The sequence below is a fragment of the Canis lupus genome, chromosome 4, assembly GCF_003254725.2.
Source record: "Canis lupus dingo isolate Sandy chromosome 4, ASM325472v2, whole genome shotgun sequence".
Classification (NCBI taxonomy): domain Eukaryota; kingdom Metazoa; phylum Chordata; class Mammalia; order Carnivora; family Canidae; genus Canis; species Canis lupus.
In genome coordinates this window covers 12,767,333-12,784,529 of record NC_064246.1, presented here as the reverse complement: position 1 = coordinate 12,784,529, position 17,197 = coordinate 12,767,333, and the positions used below count along the sequence as shown (strand labels likewise).

At 40.1% G+C, this 17,197-nt stretch overlaps 1 protein-coding gene across 10 annotated transcripts in view; it reads left to right on the top strand.

Moving 5' to 3' along the window:
* ANK3 (ankyrin 3) overlaps positions 1 to 17,197 on the top strand; it is a 673,376-nt gene that overhangs the window by 347,084 nt on the left and 309,095 nt on the right. The gene's annotated exons all lie outside the window — the stretch shown is intronic.

Below are 17,197 nucleotides of genomic sequence, written 5' to 3'. Positions count from 1 at the left end.
GTTTCTCAGGCAGATCTGTGACCTTAAAGACGTAGCAAAAAAGTCATTTCCTGCTTCGCTTTCCTCCCCCTTCTTTCTTTTCTTTTGCCTCTTATTTGTACGAGGTGCTTTGAGTTAGCTTGTGCAATGGAAATAAGCTGCCAGAAATAACTTTCTTTTGTTAAATGAAGCTAAAATCACAGAGGTTTGTTTTTCTCTGCTAGGGGAGAGAGATTATCCTGAATGCAGGAATTCCCATGGCCCGGCAGGGACCTGCAGGCTTCAACACTGATTGCTTCTGATTAAAGCATGAGCATTGATCATCCCCCACTGATATTCTAAGGTGTTGGGAAGTGGGGGGAGGAGGAATATTCTAGGTCAGTGGTGTTTTATTACAGCCTGAGAGTACTTACTGAGTGTTTAGTGGCTGTGCCCTTAAATATGACTCCTAGGTACCCGGTGGGTAGCGAGGGCCCAAAGCACTTTTCCTCCACGGCAATTAATAAAAATTGACTAAAACTCTGTGATCTGAATATGAAAGTCAGGTCATAAAGCATTTTTATGTCTCTTTGTGAGAATTCCCAAGGGAAAGATAATCTTAATTTGCTCTGAGCACTGATGCATGTGCCTTCCAAATGACATGCAGATTTCATCCACCACATGTACCTCTTTTCAGGGTTGATCATGAATATTTTTGGTGCCTTTGTCATCTTCTCCAGAGTTAGGGTCTGCAAAAGAAGACTCTCTGCCTTTTGTTACATGGCAGGCTTGATGAAGTTGAGTCTGGAGGGCTACAGTTGCTTTGCTGAAAGATGTTAAATGTAGACCCTTCCCCCTTCAATATTCCTGTAAATTAACTTTTTTGAATGTATTTTCACAAAAGTACAAACTCAGGTTAGGAAATTCTGTGCAAGCGTATTTCAAAGCCCTGCACAGCAGAGTTATGGAATTGCCATATTTTGCTAGCTTCTGGTCTAATTGTACTGTATTAGGCTGTCTCTGGGTAGGTCATTATTGAGTGCCCCCTCTCCACCCATCTTTACCCACTCCCACCACCATAAACTGGCTTCTAAGAAACCATGGGGGAAGGTACATATATTTGCATAAGGATACAAAGTCATCATTGCTGTTCATACTCTGTGTAACAGTTGTTAGCTGAGCCAGGCTTATGCACCGCAGTTTCCTGTAGTGATGACAGGCCCGCTGCCTTGGGGCCTGGGCCCCTGTTTGACTTGGACGCAAAATAGGGAAGGGGTGAGGCAAAGGGAGCTTCTGGACTCACTGAGCTGGAGCAAATGCTTTGTGGACCAAACTGCTTTGTTATGAGTACAACAGAGTCCGTCCAATGTAAATCTCTTAGCAACCAGAAGGGAACATGGAGAAATATCAATATCGCTATGTCAGTGTGCAAGCAGATTTAAAATGTTTTATTCTCGGGACGGTCACAGAGTTGATCCAGAAAGTGGCTTGGGAATAATGCTTTTGCTGCTGTTGTACTAGTGTATTTCAGGAGATTTAAATATTCAAAGTCCAGAGATTTCAGGGACTACTTTCAAAGTGTAAAGGCAAGATTAGATTACTTTGAAGACATAATCTAGATTCTTTTTTGGTCACAAAGCATATATACCACTTACTCTGTACAAAGTGGATTATTTTGACTTGAGGTTTCTTTTTCCTCCCTTTTCCCTAAGATCCTAATGAAGGCTTGGCGGTTACTTTGCTCCATATTGTAGGTCGCGTGTCAATCAGAAAAGCTGCTTTTATATGCTTTATGGGTTACTGTGGGGTTCGCTGCTCTTGCTCACATGTAGAAATATCCTCTAGGATCTTTTAATTACATAAAAGTAATACTGAGTAGTCTCACGAAATCACAAAATAGAAAAGCTTAAGAAAAACATAAAGAGTATCTAATTTGTAAATCAAATCATAATACATATATAAAATTAACACTGCATTCACATTTCATCATTTTTTTTGAAAATCCACATTTGATCTTTTATGAGTATTGATAACCATGAATAGGTGATTACCAATCAAAAAATAGGAGACTTCTAGGAATTTTTAATGACTTGAATTTTAATAACGATGCATCTTATTCTTACCATAGCAACCTTAGGGTCCAGAAAAAGATCTTTCTGTTTGTTATAGGACATACAGCTAGATGAATGAACCCTTAATCTTTTCATCACCAGTTTTTCTGACTTGGAGCAAAAAAAGGAAAGAAAGAAATCCAAAAACCTTTTCATGAGTATTTTTAAAAGTTTCTTTCCACTGCATTTACAAATCTCCCTTATGCACCCTTTCCCATTGCTCTTCCCTGCTAGATATTCCCCTTTACTCTTCCTATCCTGACAGGCTGCTGAGGCTGGCTGTGAGTGGGTGGCATGCCAAAGGTAGACAGAGTGCCTTTGAGTGGCTTAACATTGGATCCATGCCCTGACTGAGCAAGTTGCAGAGAGGAACTCTTTATATTCGCTGCACTGAGCAATGTCCTGGCCCATGGGCGGTGGTCAGTAGATGACCCAAACTACCATAGATTCATGAGGGCTGAAAGTCACAAAGGCTCTCAGGCCCACACTTCCCTTCTTGCCTCTGGCCTCTGGTGCCGAGTTACCAACATATTTTGCCTTCTCTCTGGGTAAACTATAAAATACATTTCAATAATGAGGGATATTAGGAGACTTGACCTTAACCTATTCAATAATTTGTTTTAATGTTCACAAGTATCCTTGTATATATTTATTACATCCTATCAAAAAAAAAAACACTTTGAGGTGATCTAAGGAAAAAAGAAACACATATTTGTGTGTGTGTGTGTGTGTGTGTGTGTGTGTGTGTATCCCTGACAGAGGATAATATATACTGGGATAAAGTGGCAGTAAATTTTATGTTTAATATCTTTTCTAATTATTGATGTCAGACTCCTACAACTTTTCAGTGGTAGAGCAGGAGTGAATATTCATTCCTTTATGTTTGCATTCATGCATTCATGCGTTCATTCAGCAAACATTTACTGAGTGACTTCTGTGGATCAGGCATGGCATTGAGTGGTGGGGACAAAACTAACAGAAGCAGAATGGCAGCAGCGCGGTAACTCCCTGCAGAGACGAGAGAAAGATATGAGCACCAGTAATCACCCTGCATAACATGTGGAAGAGAGCACGGGAGTCCTTAGGAAGACTCCCAGTTGAACTCGAATGGGCTCAGACATGGTTTTTGGTGAAGCTGAGCCCTAGAGGAGAGAGGAGGGAGCAAGACAGGCAGGCAGAAGGACAGGAATCCTATGCCCAAAGTGGTGGAAGTAAGAGGCAATGTTACAGGTGTGTGAAAAACATAAGTAAGGAGGAAAGGGCACAAGAGTGTATGGCAGGAAAAATGGCCAGAAAAGTAGTCAGAAGCCAGGTCATGAAGACCTCTGTATGCCATCTCACAAGGTTGGAAATGACCCTCTCAAAGGAGAGGGACTCAAACCACCTTGAATGCAGGCGGGAGGAGGAGGAACTGAACAGCTGTATGGCTTAACCGTCACTTGGGTGTCCGTGTTGCAGACAGCAGCCGGAGAGCCATCCGGAAGTGCTGGTGATGATTCAGGAATCAGAGATGCTGAGGGTCTGAACCAGGCCAGAGACTCTGACAGAGGAGAGGGGGTGTTGCAACCAAGAGATATTTAGGGGAAGACTCAACAGAACTTGGCAATGGACTGGATGTAGGATGTGAGAGGGAGAGATCGGATTCTAGGGTAACTGCCAAGTTCCTGGCTTGAAGCGGAAAATGAATAATTAAATTTCCTGGATTCATGTCTTTTCTCCCAGGACATTTATTGACCACTTAAAATATACCAGGTAGGGTTTTTAAATTGCTTTGTAGGTAGAGGCTCACTTAATCTTGACAAAAACCCTACAAAGAAAATATTTTTATTATCCCCATTTTATAAATGAGGAAACTGAGGCATGAGCCCAATAAGCTGTTCCCGTACTGTTTAGTGATAGATCCAAGATTCCAGCATGGAAAGTCTAACTCTAGCTCATATTTTTACCTACAACATGAAACAGCATATGTAATTAATATTTTCACAGCTATATATCAAAATGGATTTGATTCAGAGAATCTTCTAAGTGATCAGCTACTTCCTAGACACTGAGAGCCTTAAATAACAAGTTTTATATCTCTAACTCAGTGCAGTCTGAGTAGTGTGTCTTTCTTCCCTTCTGCAATAGATTATTTTTAAAAATATTTATTTTGGGGGGGGAGAGAGAACATGAGCAGGGAAAGGGGCACAGGGAGAGGGAAAGAGAGAATCTCCAGCAGACTCCCCACTGAGTGTGGAGTCCAATGTGGGGCTTGATCCCACAGCCTTGAGATCATGACCTGAGCCGACATCAGGAGTCAGATGTTTAACTGACTGAGCCACCCACGTGCCCCCCACTGCCACAATAGTTTAGTGTTTTACCCGAAGAATTTCTTTTTAAATTTTTGAAAATAAAGGAAGATTACCAACACCAGGACTTCAAATCCTCAAAGACACGTCACTATAATGACATAACAGTGTCTTAGGTGCTTGCTGTATACCTGATGATGTGTAGAGTGATTCCCATGGATTATTCTACTGTTTTTCTCACAACTTCTTTATGAGGCAGGCATTATTTTCATCCCTAGTTTTTATAGCTAAACAAAGACTTAAAGAGAATAAATAATTTGCCTGTGGTCACATAGCTCATAAGTATTGGGTCTACACTTAAACTTGGGTCACAGGACCCATTTGGAATCTGTATTTAACCACTGGGTTTACTGAAATAAAAATCTGGCAGTATCTTTTAGGACTATCTCAATGTAAGGATTTGAGAATAAATTTCAGACACATAAACTGTTGAGGATTATCTCTTGCTATATAAGTTTGGTGCTTCCTGACATTTACAGGCCTTCTCCATGCCTGTTTTCCTATGCCCTATGGCACCCATTATATAAGATGCCATGCAGGAGGAGGTTGTATACTACAATGACTGGGCTTTTGAAGAAGATTACGTTGACCTGTATTATTAGATAAAAGGAACCTACTTCTGTTTCCTGCTCTGCTGAGTGTGTAGACTCCAGATGTCTATTGAGTCTAGTTTCTCTATCAGCACCCTTGATTTTCTGTACTGTAATTATGAGTTCCCATGTGCCTCACCCAGGAGACTATGAGCTCCTTGAGGGCGGAAGTGGTATCATAATCACCTACTACCAAACTGGGCCTTGCAGAGTAGGTGAAGGATGGGAGGGAGAAAGGGAAGGGTGGTGGATGGATGAGAGGCAGTATCCTACAGTGGTTAAGAGCATGGACTATAGTGTAAGATTGTCTGCATTCAGGTGCTAGCCCTTGTAGCTGGTGTGACCTTGGGGAAGTTATTTAACCTCTCAGGGCCCTAGTCTTTTTACCTGAAAAATGAATATAATAAAAGTACATACATAGGGTTGCAATGAGATTTCAATGAATTAGGGTTAAAATGGCATTTGGCACAAAGCAAGAGCCATATAGTGGTAGTTGTTGCTGTTGTTATTGATATTCATAAGCAACACAAGAATGAATGGAACCTGAGCCTTTAGGGGCTGTGCCAGGCAGCCAGGCAGGTAACCTCTTTAGGAGCACAAGTGGCTGCTCCCCCATCTCTACTCTTCCTCCATTTGGAAGAGGATGGATGGAAGAAGGCTTAACTCACTCATAGAAAAGTTATGAATCTTTATCTTTTAACATTCTATGATATTTAGGAATTGGGAAGCAATTAAATAAAACTTGTCTGCTGATGGATTCTCTGTGCTCTCTGTTCCTATCATGATACATTTTTTTTTATTCTCAAAGTTATATGTTCATTTAAAAAAAAAACTTCATACTTTCTTGGTCTTGATCAATTACCATTATAATCAGTGCAAGATCATCTTAGTATAAATTATATATTTATTAATATCTGAATGTGTTATTTAAAATTTTGTTAGTTTTGTCACCAACATTCTACAGCTACTGAACTGTTTCTTCATTACTCTTCAAGCTCATGGTCTTTTCTGTCTCTTGATTTGCCTTTGGCAAGATGATATATTGTTGTGTATATGTGTGTTTTATTGAATCTCAAGATGTTTGCTTTCAGTAGGTATGCTTGAGGACAAAGAGGATTTGGCAATGCTTTATAATTGTAGTTATGTTATTAGAAAAAATACATTAATCATGTCACATTTTACCAGTATCTATTCACTTAATAAAAATGCACTGTGCACCTACACTGTGCCTGTCACTGTGGTGAGGACTGGTAATGTAATCTTTTAAATTTTTTATTTATTTATATGAGGGAGAGAGCATGCATGAAAGGGAGGGAAAGGCAGAGGGAGAGAGAGAAACAGACTCCCCACTGAGCAGGGAGCCCAACATGGGACTCCACCCCAGGACTCTGAGATCATAACCTGAGCCAAAGGCAGACACTTAACTGACTAAGCCACCCAGGCGCCCCTACCTGCTTCTTTATATTCTTCTTGTATTACTCGGCACAGGTAGGGGTGAAGAACTAGAGGAAAAAATAGGTATTTTTTATGTTGGGTTAGCACTGGGTACGTTAACACTGTGCCAGAGTGTTATCCACATGTACAGAGGCTTTAGCCTAAGCTTAAGTTTGTTATGTAACTTGCCTCAGTCACAGAAATAACTGGCCTTGGAATCAAGCTCTGTGTGGCTCTAAGCCCCTTGCTTGAGCCATCAGAACTTCTGTAGGATAGGTTTTTTAAGAGAGGTCATTATTAATAGACATTTATGGTGAATTCTTATGTGAAGAGAAGAATGATCAACTGTTGCAATGTTATAGTTAAATTATTTAGTAACTGAAATTTTATAAATTATCTTTCACTGCCAAATCTAAATATTGTCTAAATCATTACATTTAAATTAATGTACATTTAAATTAGTGCACATTTAAAATAACTTTTAAGAGGAATTCAGTGGCTGAAACGAAGTAGAATTATTAGCTTCTATCTGTTGATTGATGAATAGGTTAAATGTTGAAGGATGATGTCTAAATACATTGTTACACTGTCAGTTATATAATCCAAATAGTATTCTGAAGAAAATATTTGCATAGAAAGATAACATTTGAAAACAAGGAATCTGCTATAGTCTTACCCAGATTGATGTTTCTAGTTTGTATAAGTTAAAAGTAGAAGAATTGAAAGCAAATTAATGGAAAAGAAGTCTGGACCTTTAACATATAGTTCATAATTTTCTAGTGCTTATCCCCTTGATTCAAGATTATGCTGTCCTGCACCCAAAGTGGCTTTAAAAAAGAATGGCCTATCCTCATCAAATACAGGAGCTGCCTATAAAATGTATAGATTTCAACTGAGATTTAGTTGGTTCCAGTAAATGATTTCTCAGTTATAGGTGACCTTCTACTAATTAAGATCATATCATCAGTTCTGTTTGAATTTATATGAAGTCCATTAGAATGGATAGAGACTAATATTCATATCTACCAGGTTCGTAGCTTGCCCTTTGGCAAAACAAAAGCCAACAAAAATCACCACCATAGTAGAGGAAAGATGTATAGACTGTGTGGAAAAGAGTGGCAACAGAGAACTTGGCCAGAGAGGGTTGGAAGTAGGTCCAAGATTTTCTAGTGACTGGAAGCCAGTGACGCTATAGCATCTATAACCTACATGTAGGTAGCCCGAAGAATTTTGTAGTTTTAATACTATGAGCAGCATTATTTTATCCCAATGAAGTACAATTTTCTAAGATGTCTATACAATTGAAGCGTGTATGAAAATATGCTAAATTTTGTTTACTAGAGGATTAAAAACATTAATAAAGCATGTAAGCAATAAGGAGAAAGTCATGGGGAGGGTAAGTATTGTAAACCGCGGAAATGGAAAGAATGGGCTTTGGGCCTCGATAAGAATTCATATTGGAGCTGCCACTAATTAGCTGTGGCCTTGAACTAAATTTCTTTGGGTTTCAGTTACCACATTGTTCAAACCAGGATGTTATTAGTCCTTTACTTGCATACATACTGTAAAGAGTAGAAATACTGTAAAGGCATTTTGCCAGGTTCCTGGCATAAAGGGAGAAGTCAGTGACGGCTTCCAGTTTCCCTTCCTTGTAGTGTGGGCCTTCAGATGTAACCAGGTGACCATAGCCAAGAAGCAAATGGAGGAGCTGAGTAAACGAGTGGATGCTTTCAAGAACTTTTGTACCTCACAAGCATTCAGAAAATCACTTGATGAATGAAATTTTACTAATAAACTGGCATCCTCAAAAACTCATTTGAGTCCTGCATTTCAGCTCTTTGCAAACTTTTTTATAGCCCTCAGGGAATTAAATCTGTCATTTTGAGAAATGCTTCCAAAGACTCACATGTTAAATACATTTTCCATTCATTAACACTATTATTAATTAGCTTCTCTCAGTGGTTAAATGCTAGCCTAGGTAGATATTAAAGAAAGCTTAAGAGTCATGTACACATAGAACGAAGTGTCAGATAATTCTTTTGACAAACTTTATTTTGTAGACATGGGCATAAATGTTGAGATATTTAGAGGGAAGAAGCGTATTTAACAAGGGCTGAATGAAAAGTCTTCACCTAGATACTTTATATATTTACTGAAACAAAAACATTAGCTATGCAATATGTCTATAAGATATATATACTTCATTACCAACCGGTTTTCCACCCCTTCTAGATACTGTGGTCACCAAAGAGGTATGGCACAGTTTCTGGATAGTTGGGGACTTAGAGAAGAGTGAATGATATGGCCAATATGGAGTTGTCACCATCTATACCTACCTGGTTTCAGAATCCTGAGTGTCCTATGGACTGTCTTTACCAGCACATCCCCTTCTCTCTCTCTCTCTCTCTCTCCCTCTCTCTCCCTCTCAGACTGCCATTTCTGTAGGCCTCAGCAGTTTTCAAACACTACATGTTGCCCTGTCCTAGACCAAATTGGCCCATGTCAGTAAACGCCACTTAGAATTACCAGTGTGTTCAGATACCCCTATTCACCCAAAACCAAACAGAAAAACGGAATCCAAAACCAGGACTTTTCTCATTAGATATTTTTGTTATAAACTCTAAGGGATTTTTCCCTTTTCAAAGAAGGGCAGTACAGAGTGATACCTAACAGCAAAAATATATGGAGAAGAATTTACCATTTCTTTCTTTGATTGGGCTATAAATAAATCACTGAGGAACTATAGTGGGCCAGGCACTCTGTTGAGTGCTTTAAGTAGATTATTATTGTAGTTCATTCTCATGCATGCCTGGTATTACCCTACCTCTCTGGATCAGGGAAGGCGCACTCCTGAACATTGCAGCAATCCTGAGATTGCACAGTTAGTAAGTGTAAAGCTGGAATTCAGACCGAAGTGGGTCTGATTCCCTGCCCCGTGCTTACGCCATCACTTCTCACATGTGGGTCACTTCCAAGACACCACTGGGAGCACCATTTTCACAGAATACTGGGATCCATGAGATAGCTCTTTCCCAGAATGTGAGGTATGATGCTAGGGTTTCCACCCCTAGAACATTCCTAATAAAATCCTTGTGATGTATCTCTTCCCTCCAAAAGAAGAGTACACAGTGGTACATGGATGGTAGGAGGGTAATAATACTGGATGTAATAAATAATTTAACTTTCACATCACACACTTACTTGAAATGTATCCTACCTCAACAGGATCATAATTATATTAATGGTAAAATAAATGCAAATACAGTTAATTCCCAAAAGGTTTGTAATTTTGAGGATAAGTAGTGAAGTCATTTTGCGTTGGCTGATTTCTTGGTTTTTGAAATGAGTATCTTCCCGATGTCTTGTGTTTCATGCCTACCATTTTTATGTGAAAGCTGTTGAAGAAGCAGGTTTTAAGGAACTCACTCAGGGGCTCAAAACAGACTTATTTTCAGAGGCTAAATTAGAAAACAATTTGTAGGATGGTAAGAAATTAGCACTAACATTAAAAAAAAAAAACAAAAAAAAAAACCTCCTTTAGCTGATGACACTGACAAATGTTAGCAGTGAGTCCCTGTAGGCGCTGCTAGGTTCTATGCCAGGATAGAAAAGACCTCATATGCCTTATGGAGTGATACTCTCTTTTTTTATTTCCTTTACAGTAAGAACAATGAGTAAAAAGCTCAAATTTGGTGAAGGGAGTAGGCAAAAATTGGAATCTCAAAAATATTGATTGATTATTTGGAAAAGATGTTTTTAGGCTTTACTTGCACACCTGAGTTTGAATCAATGGGGACCCTGCTAGCAAAGTTAGGTTCCATGTACAAGAAAATAATTGGCAGGTGTGAAAGGCTGTTCTCTCCATTAACACTTATGTGAGCCTCTGAGTTTAGGTGGTTTTATTCTCTTTTTGTTGATGAGCAGATTGAGACTCTGACGTCAAATTTAACAGTAATGGTGAACAACAGACAGAGGCAGAATTTAAACCTCTTTCCCCCTTCCACTATTGTGCTTATAGATTATTCACCACTCGTGTAAGATTCTTGCATTTGGAGAAAGCTTTTATTATTATTTTTCATTATTTTCTAGTTGGTTATTTAATCATTTTTACACTTCCCCATTATCAGTGTTATTGTTCATTTGTTTTATGTGACAAATACTAGATAAGTTCTTTTTAAATAATGATGCATGACTTAAACCCTATGTTTTTATATTCAGATGTTACATGGGGACATTAAGTATTACTGCAAGCACAGAGCAATTTTGAAGCAGGTACCAAAAAATCGTAATTGACCTTGGCACTGCGGATTTACCATTGTCTAGGGAAGCAACATTTGTCAAAGCCATAATCTCGAACAATGTATTATGTTTTCTATTAGTCCCAAAATGCCCAATCTCATAATTCCCAGCCCCATTCCTACTACCTGGCTGGTTAGGGGTGAATGAGAGAGGATGTACTAGAAAGTTCTGAGTCACCAAATCCCCACACTGTCCTCTGCTCCTCCCTCTCCTCTAAGGACCTTCTGTCCATCTGTGCATGGTTTGGCTGCTGCAACCTGATTCAGTAACATAACGAGTGTATTTACTTAGCTCTGTCAACACTCAAAATACATTTGCCTACCTCGAAATAAGATAATCATATTGATGTTGAAAAATGCTGAAGGCAATTAATTTTTTTTCCTTTGAAGAATGGCCATTGTTAAGGATACCTGCTTTACTATGCCTCTTCAGCTGGAGTCTTTCTTTGCCATCTAAAAATAAATGGTTTTGTTGTGCACATTTATTCTAACCACATTTATTCCCAGTGGAATTAATATATTAATACTGATGATCAAGGCATATGAAACTCACATATTCACTCATCTTCATTAGTGTGGAATTAATGATCCTGGTAATCCTCCCCAATTCCAGTCTGTGATTCATTTCAAAAGGTTTTGATTGTGCCTCATCTTAGCTGAAATTAGGTGTGTGTGTGGGGGGGAACCATGAATACATTAAAATGGGTGTTTTTCCCTGTTGACTGTGCTGTGACCTGGCTAACATGAGCCCTGGTCTTCCACAGATGCTCAGCGTGCTTCCGGCAGCCTCATTTCCTCCCACTCCACTGTGTGTGGATCCAGTTCCTGGGCTTTGTCCGAGCTCTCTCCACTGGAAAGCTTGCCTCCACTGGCTGGTTGTAACTTGATTTTACATAACATGTTTCAGTGGATTTTCTATGGGACCAGATTAAAATAATTACATAGCCATCCATTTGGCATCTGATAGGCATTATCTTTTTGTTTTCTGGTGGATTAGTAAGGGTTTTGTTTGCAGTGTCAGGAAGGGAGAGTGTTCTTAGGTGCATTTGGCATTCTCAGCTTTGACCTGCTTTCCTAGAGCTGCTTTGCAGCTTTAGCAGAACCTAAATTATTAATGCGATCTGTGCTGTATCTGCACATAGAGCTTAATCCAGCCCCTCCTTTTTTTTAAGTGCTGCTGGAGATCTCTGAAATAATAGGGAAATTGATTTTTGGAGAGTGTGTGGAGTGAGGATTGGCCTGGGTGTGAGCCGTAGAGCCATGTAGGCTTGGGTTTGAGTCTCCTCACTGTCACTTCCTTGCTGCGTGGTCTCCAGTCGGTTACTTAACCTCTCGGAGCCTTTGTGCCCTCATCCACAATAACACCTATTACAAAGTGATGTTATGAAGACAAAATTAAATTGAACATGAAGTGGTGAAGTGCCTGGCACAGGGCAGTGATTCAACCAGTGTTAATTCCTCCCACTTCCCTACTTCTTTCCACTTCCCCTCGTCCACTTGGAAGAAATGAGTTTATTTAGGGAGAGTCATCAGTTAAAATGAGGAAAGTAAATTCCGTGAAGGTAATTCCAAGCAGGGTAAACAGTAAATAAAAATTTTATGCATGTGTGTATGTAGAGAAAAAAATATTGATATAAAATGTAATATTAATAATTATGTATACGTGTATATATGTGTATGTATATATATATTTGATATATTCCAAATATATATTATTTGTATATATTCTACATAAGGCAGTTAAATCCAGAGCCAAATTTCTATTAATTTCTATTAGAAAGAAACGTGGTTTCTGGAGAGAGCACTGAACGTAGGGTGGGGTGTAGGAGCACTTGGGTTCTGTGCAGGTGCGGTGGCTTTCCCAGGATCACTCAGTGCAGCCCCAGCACCCCATCTCCAGTGCAGGTGTCTTGGTAGATTTTCTAAACTGACTGAGAAGCCAGTCCTTTTTCCCCTGGGTAGGCCTTAATGGATTTACCTTTGCATTAAAGGTCTCCCTCTGGCAGCTGCTCCTTGACTCCCAGAGTGAACTCTATTTGGAGGAAGCTAGTCAGCAAAAGTTCGGTTTCGGTGACTCTCCTAAGAGGGCTTCTGAGACTGTGATATGTGTTTCCTCGGGACAATTGCAAAGAAGTAGACAAACCACGGTCAGATAGGTATCCTTGCTAAATATTACCGTCCAACCAAAGAAGACTTCCTTCAGAGCTTTCAATGGCATTTAATACCTGTTTGCCACCTTTACTCCCTTCTTGATTACTTGTAATATCCTAGGGCATTCTGGTAGTTCTCTTCCCTTCGTCTTTCTCACCATGTGAATAATTGATGTACATTGTAGATGCCGCATTCCACACAGGGAGGTTAAGGTCGCCCAGAGAAAGCATTACGGTTACCATTTTGAAATAGGTTTTTCCAATATTTTTCTATGCAAGTATAAACTTAATTATTCTTCCCTCTCCTTCTGTTTTCTTTCTTTCCTTCTCTTCCCTTTTCTTTTTTCCCCCAAATTAATGGAGATAATGGTGGCACCTCCTCTTTTGTAACCTCACCTTTTCCCACCAAACAATGTAATATGAACATCATCTCAGTAAGTATATTTTCATAAGGTTTTTATTTTTATTATTTCATTTTTTAAAATATTTTATTTATTTATTCATGAGACACAGAGAGAGAGAGAGAGAGAGAGAGAGAGGCAGAGCGGCAGGGACACAGGCAGAGGGAGAAGCAGGCTCCATGTAGGGAGCCTGACGTGGGACTTGATCCCGGGTCTCCAAGATCAGGCCCTGGGCCAAAGGCAGCGCTAAACCGCTGAGCCACCGGGGCTTCCCATTCATAAGGTTTTTAATGCATCTATGGTATTCTGCTTTATGGATGTACCAAAATGTATCCAACTCATATCTTATTTTTCTATATTGGGTTCATTTCATTTTTTGCTATTGTAAAAAATGGCACAAAGGACACCAGGGCTTCACCTTGTTCCACAGCCGAAGGATTCTCACTCTCTGCTCTGCTTATTTCTGGCAACTCCATAGCATAGCATTCTTGGACCTTCGCTCTGAAGCCAGAGCCTCATTTTCCACAAATACACTAGTTGACTTTAGTTCTCATTGGAGGGACTACCTCTCCCTTTCCCAGAGCATATGTACCCCAGCTCTCCCACCGCGGGCTTTGTGTCAGCCCCCAGCAGCACCCCCTCCCCCGTTCTCCAGCCGGAGGTCATTTCTTTCCTCTTACCTGTTCCAGCAATTTGTATCTCTTGGGAACTCTATGTGTAGCTAATAGTCTTTTGCGTATGAAGGTCTCTAGATGAAAAAGCCCCAAGTCTTGATTTTGAATCTCAGCATGGGCCCTAATTTTGCAAGTTCGGCTACTCTTGTCTGTTTCCTGTCCAGGAGCCTACCCGGTGTTGTGCAGAGGCTCCAGTAGTGCCTTCATGCCCATTCTAGCCTACAAATTCCTCGGAGCAGGCTTATTGCCAATTCTTGGTGTGTCCCCTTTGAGGCTCTCTTGGCTCTGTCCTGTTGAGTGAATAAAGGGCAGTGGCCACACAGCTATCTGCCCAGGGTTCTATGCCTTTTCTCCAGATTATTTGAGGCCTGGGGCTCTCAAATGGTGAGAGAAGAAGCTCTGCCATCTATGTTGGGAGTTTAGTGAGATCAACCAGGCTTCATGGCCCAGGGCTGGGGATGGCCCAGGGCTGGGGATCTCCCAGGTTGGGACACTTCCAGTGATAAAATTGGGACCACCTCAAGGGTGTATTAGAAATGGTAGAATGCGGTGGGATTGGGGCAAATTGTAGAGAGAGGAAGAAGTCCTCTGTACTACCTGCTTCTAAAACTCTCTTGGCCTTGCTAACTTTGAGGGGCTCACGTTCCATCTGTGATTATGATGTCATGCCTCCTCCTCCCAGAGTCTGGTACCCATTTGTTAAATTTCCTGTGCTGTCAGTGGGCGTTACTTCCTCCTAAGTTTTCTGTTATCTCCCAAGCATCCAAGCACAGTGGACCCTTCTGCATGCTGTGTCGTGGCACGTGTTGGGAAGTACTTAAAATCTAGTTTTGGGCATCTCCTGCTTTCATTTTATAGGATCTCATCTAGGACCTAGTTGCTTTTGCTTTACTTTTATTTCACGGACTTTTTAACTCCCTAGATCATATATTTTATTTACTTCTTTTTTTTTTTTTTTTGGTGTCTTTTGCTTACATTTCTCTTTACCACCACTCAAATTTAGATTATACAGTACATACAGGATGTTTTGTTGTTGTTAGTTCTATATACTCTTTGGTTTTTCAGAAAATGGCTCAGGGCAAAGGAAAGAGTTAAAATACAGACAAGGTGATAAAAAGCCCTAGCACTATCACCTTATTTTTATCATTGCCAACTTATCCTTACCAAATCTGTGTCCCCCTCCACCCATGCCACCTGAACCAAGGGAAGGACACTTCAGCCTTCACCCTGTCTCCCCTGGAGAAGCTCCTAGCCTGGGTGACCCCTTCCACCTGGCAATGGGAGATTGGACACAATAAAGAACTTTACTAGTTTCCAATTTAATTCTTATTTAGCTTCTCATGTCCTAGTTCTAGGGAATCTGCCATTGTTTTATTAGAAAATGTTTTGATGTAGGCCTGTGCAAAGCTACATAACTAAAATGTTATATATGCAAGAGAATCACATTTTACTTAAATTTACATGATTGAGGTAACAAGCATGATTTCAAAATGTTTTACAAAGTAAGAAAAAAATCCATTTATCATGCCCCCATTTTCATAGCAGTCAATCACATTGTATTGAGCATATTAGTAGTGACTTTTATGGGCTGCAGATTAAAACGTTATCGAGTTACTTTATTGGGATGAGTAAATGAATTATTTCATTCAATGAGAAGAAGAGCTACTGTGAAAATCTGAGTTCAAACTTCTAGGACTTACGTAAAGGACAGAGACGTGAGTTGTGAAAGACAGCGTTGTGTGGAAAATTTCCACAGAGTGTCCAGAGTCATGGAATCTTAGAGGTGGAAGGGACCTTCGAGGTCACGGAGCCAGGGCCTCTGCAGAGCCTGCCTGTCCTTGAGGACGGCTCTGTGAATGGCTTGTCGGTCTCTGCTTGTGAATCGCCTGTGACTGGAAACATCCTCCCTCTAAACATAGTCCACCCTGTTTCTGGACAGTTCTAATTGTTAGAATATGCTCTCTTATTTTTGAGACTAATTCTAGCACCCTGCTATGTCCACCCATATGCCAGTTATTTATATAGATGAAGATAATGATGTATTGGTGCTACATCTTCTCTCCCAGTGGGATGCTCCCTGTTTCTTCAGCCAGTCCTCATAAGACATGATTGCAAGACCCCATTCTTCCCCTGTTAGCCAGCATGTGCCACCCCGGACTGACAGTTTTCTGACTGTGGACTTTCCAGCTCCTACTCTGCATTGATACAGCTCAGCTCAGCCGTTGCCACTGTGTGTAAAAGAGGCCAAGGTCACTGTCATTTTAGGGAGAAGATGAGTGAGCGTCTGCAGATTCCCTTGTCACAGGAACATTGTTTCTGTTTTGCACATGGATTTTCTCCTTCCTCTTTCACTTTTAGCTGTGCCTCTTTGTTGGCATGGAGATATATACATCCGACTGATGTGTGAATACACTGGAACATTTATAAACAGCACTAAGTACAGATTTATAAAGATACAAAAGCTCTCTCCCCGCCAATACTTTATCTTCTGTATTTTCCATTGTCCTGTGTCCCATTACTCTATTCCTCAGATGCAGAAATTATTCCCTAAGTAATTACTAAGTACCAACCATTCATCCTGCATTGTCCTTTCATTTTTACTGGTGTCTGCCCTCCTGTTCTTCTTTCTGGTTTCTTCTTTAAACATAAAAGTATTCACCAGAATTCACTTAGAACAGATGGAAAGAGTTCAGTATCAGTTGGACACGAGAGGAACAAATAATGCAAGGCATCAAGCTTTATCAGAGGTTGATTTTTCATATTTCAGGTCAACCAATTTAACAGGCAAACTTGGCTTCTTGGAGACTTTTATGGCTGAATCCTTAGACATGAAAGTTATGTGGATCTATTTTGACAGGAGAATTAGCCAAATTAATTTGGACATAAAAGTAACACAATTCTGAAATATTTCTGTAGTGCAGTGAATATGAACCCCACATATTGTTTTGATTCAATAACAGTTCAACAAATATTTATATGCTTTAGGGATACAAAGAAAAAATAAGATATACTTTTAGTCCTTTGGAAACTGGTGGTTTAGTAAGGGAGATAGACAATTGGGAAGAAATAAGGTGTTCTGAACAGTTGATACAGAAAGTGTATAAAAGGAGATGGAGGCATAGCTCTCGGGCAGAGGGGAGCAGAGGTGGATGTTGAAGCTGGCTTTCTCTCCAGACCAAGAAGTGGGAGCAGATGGTATCAGGAGCATACTTAGAAAACTTGCAGAAAAGAAG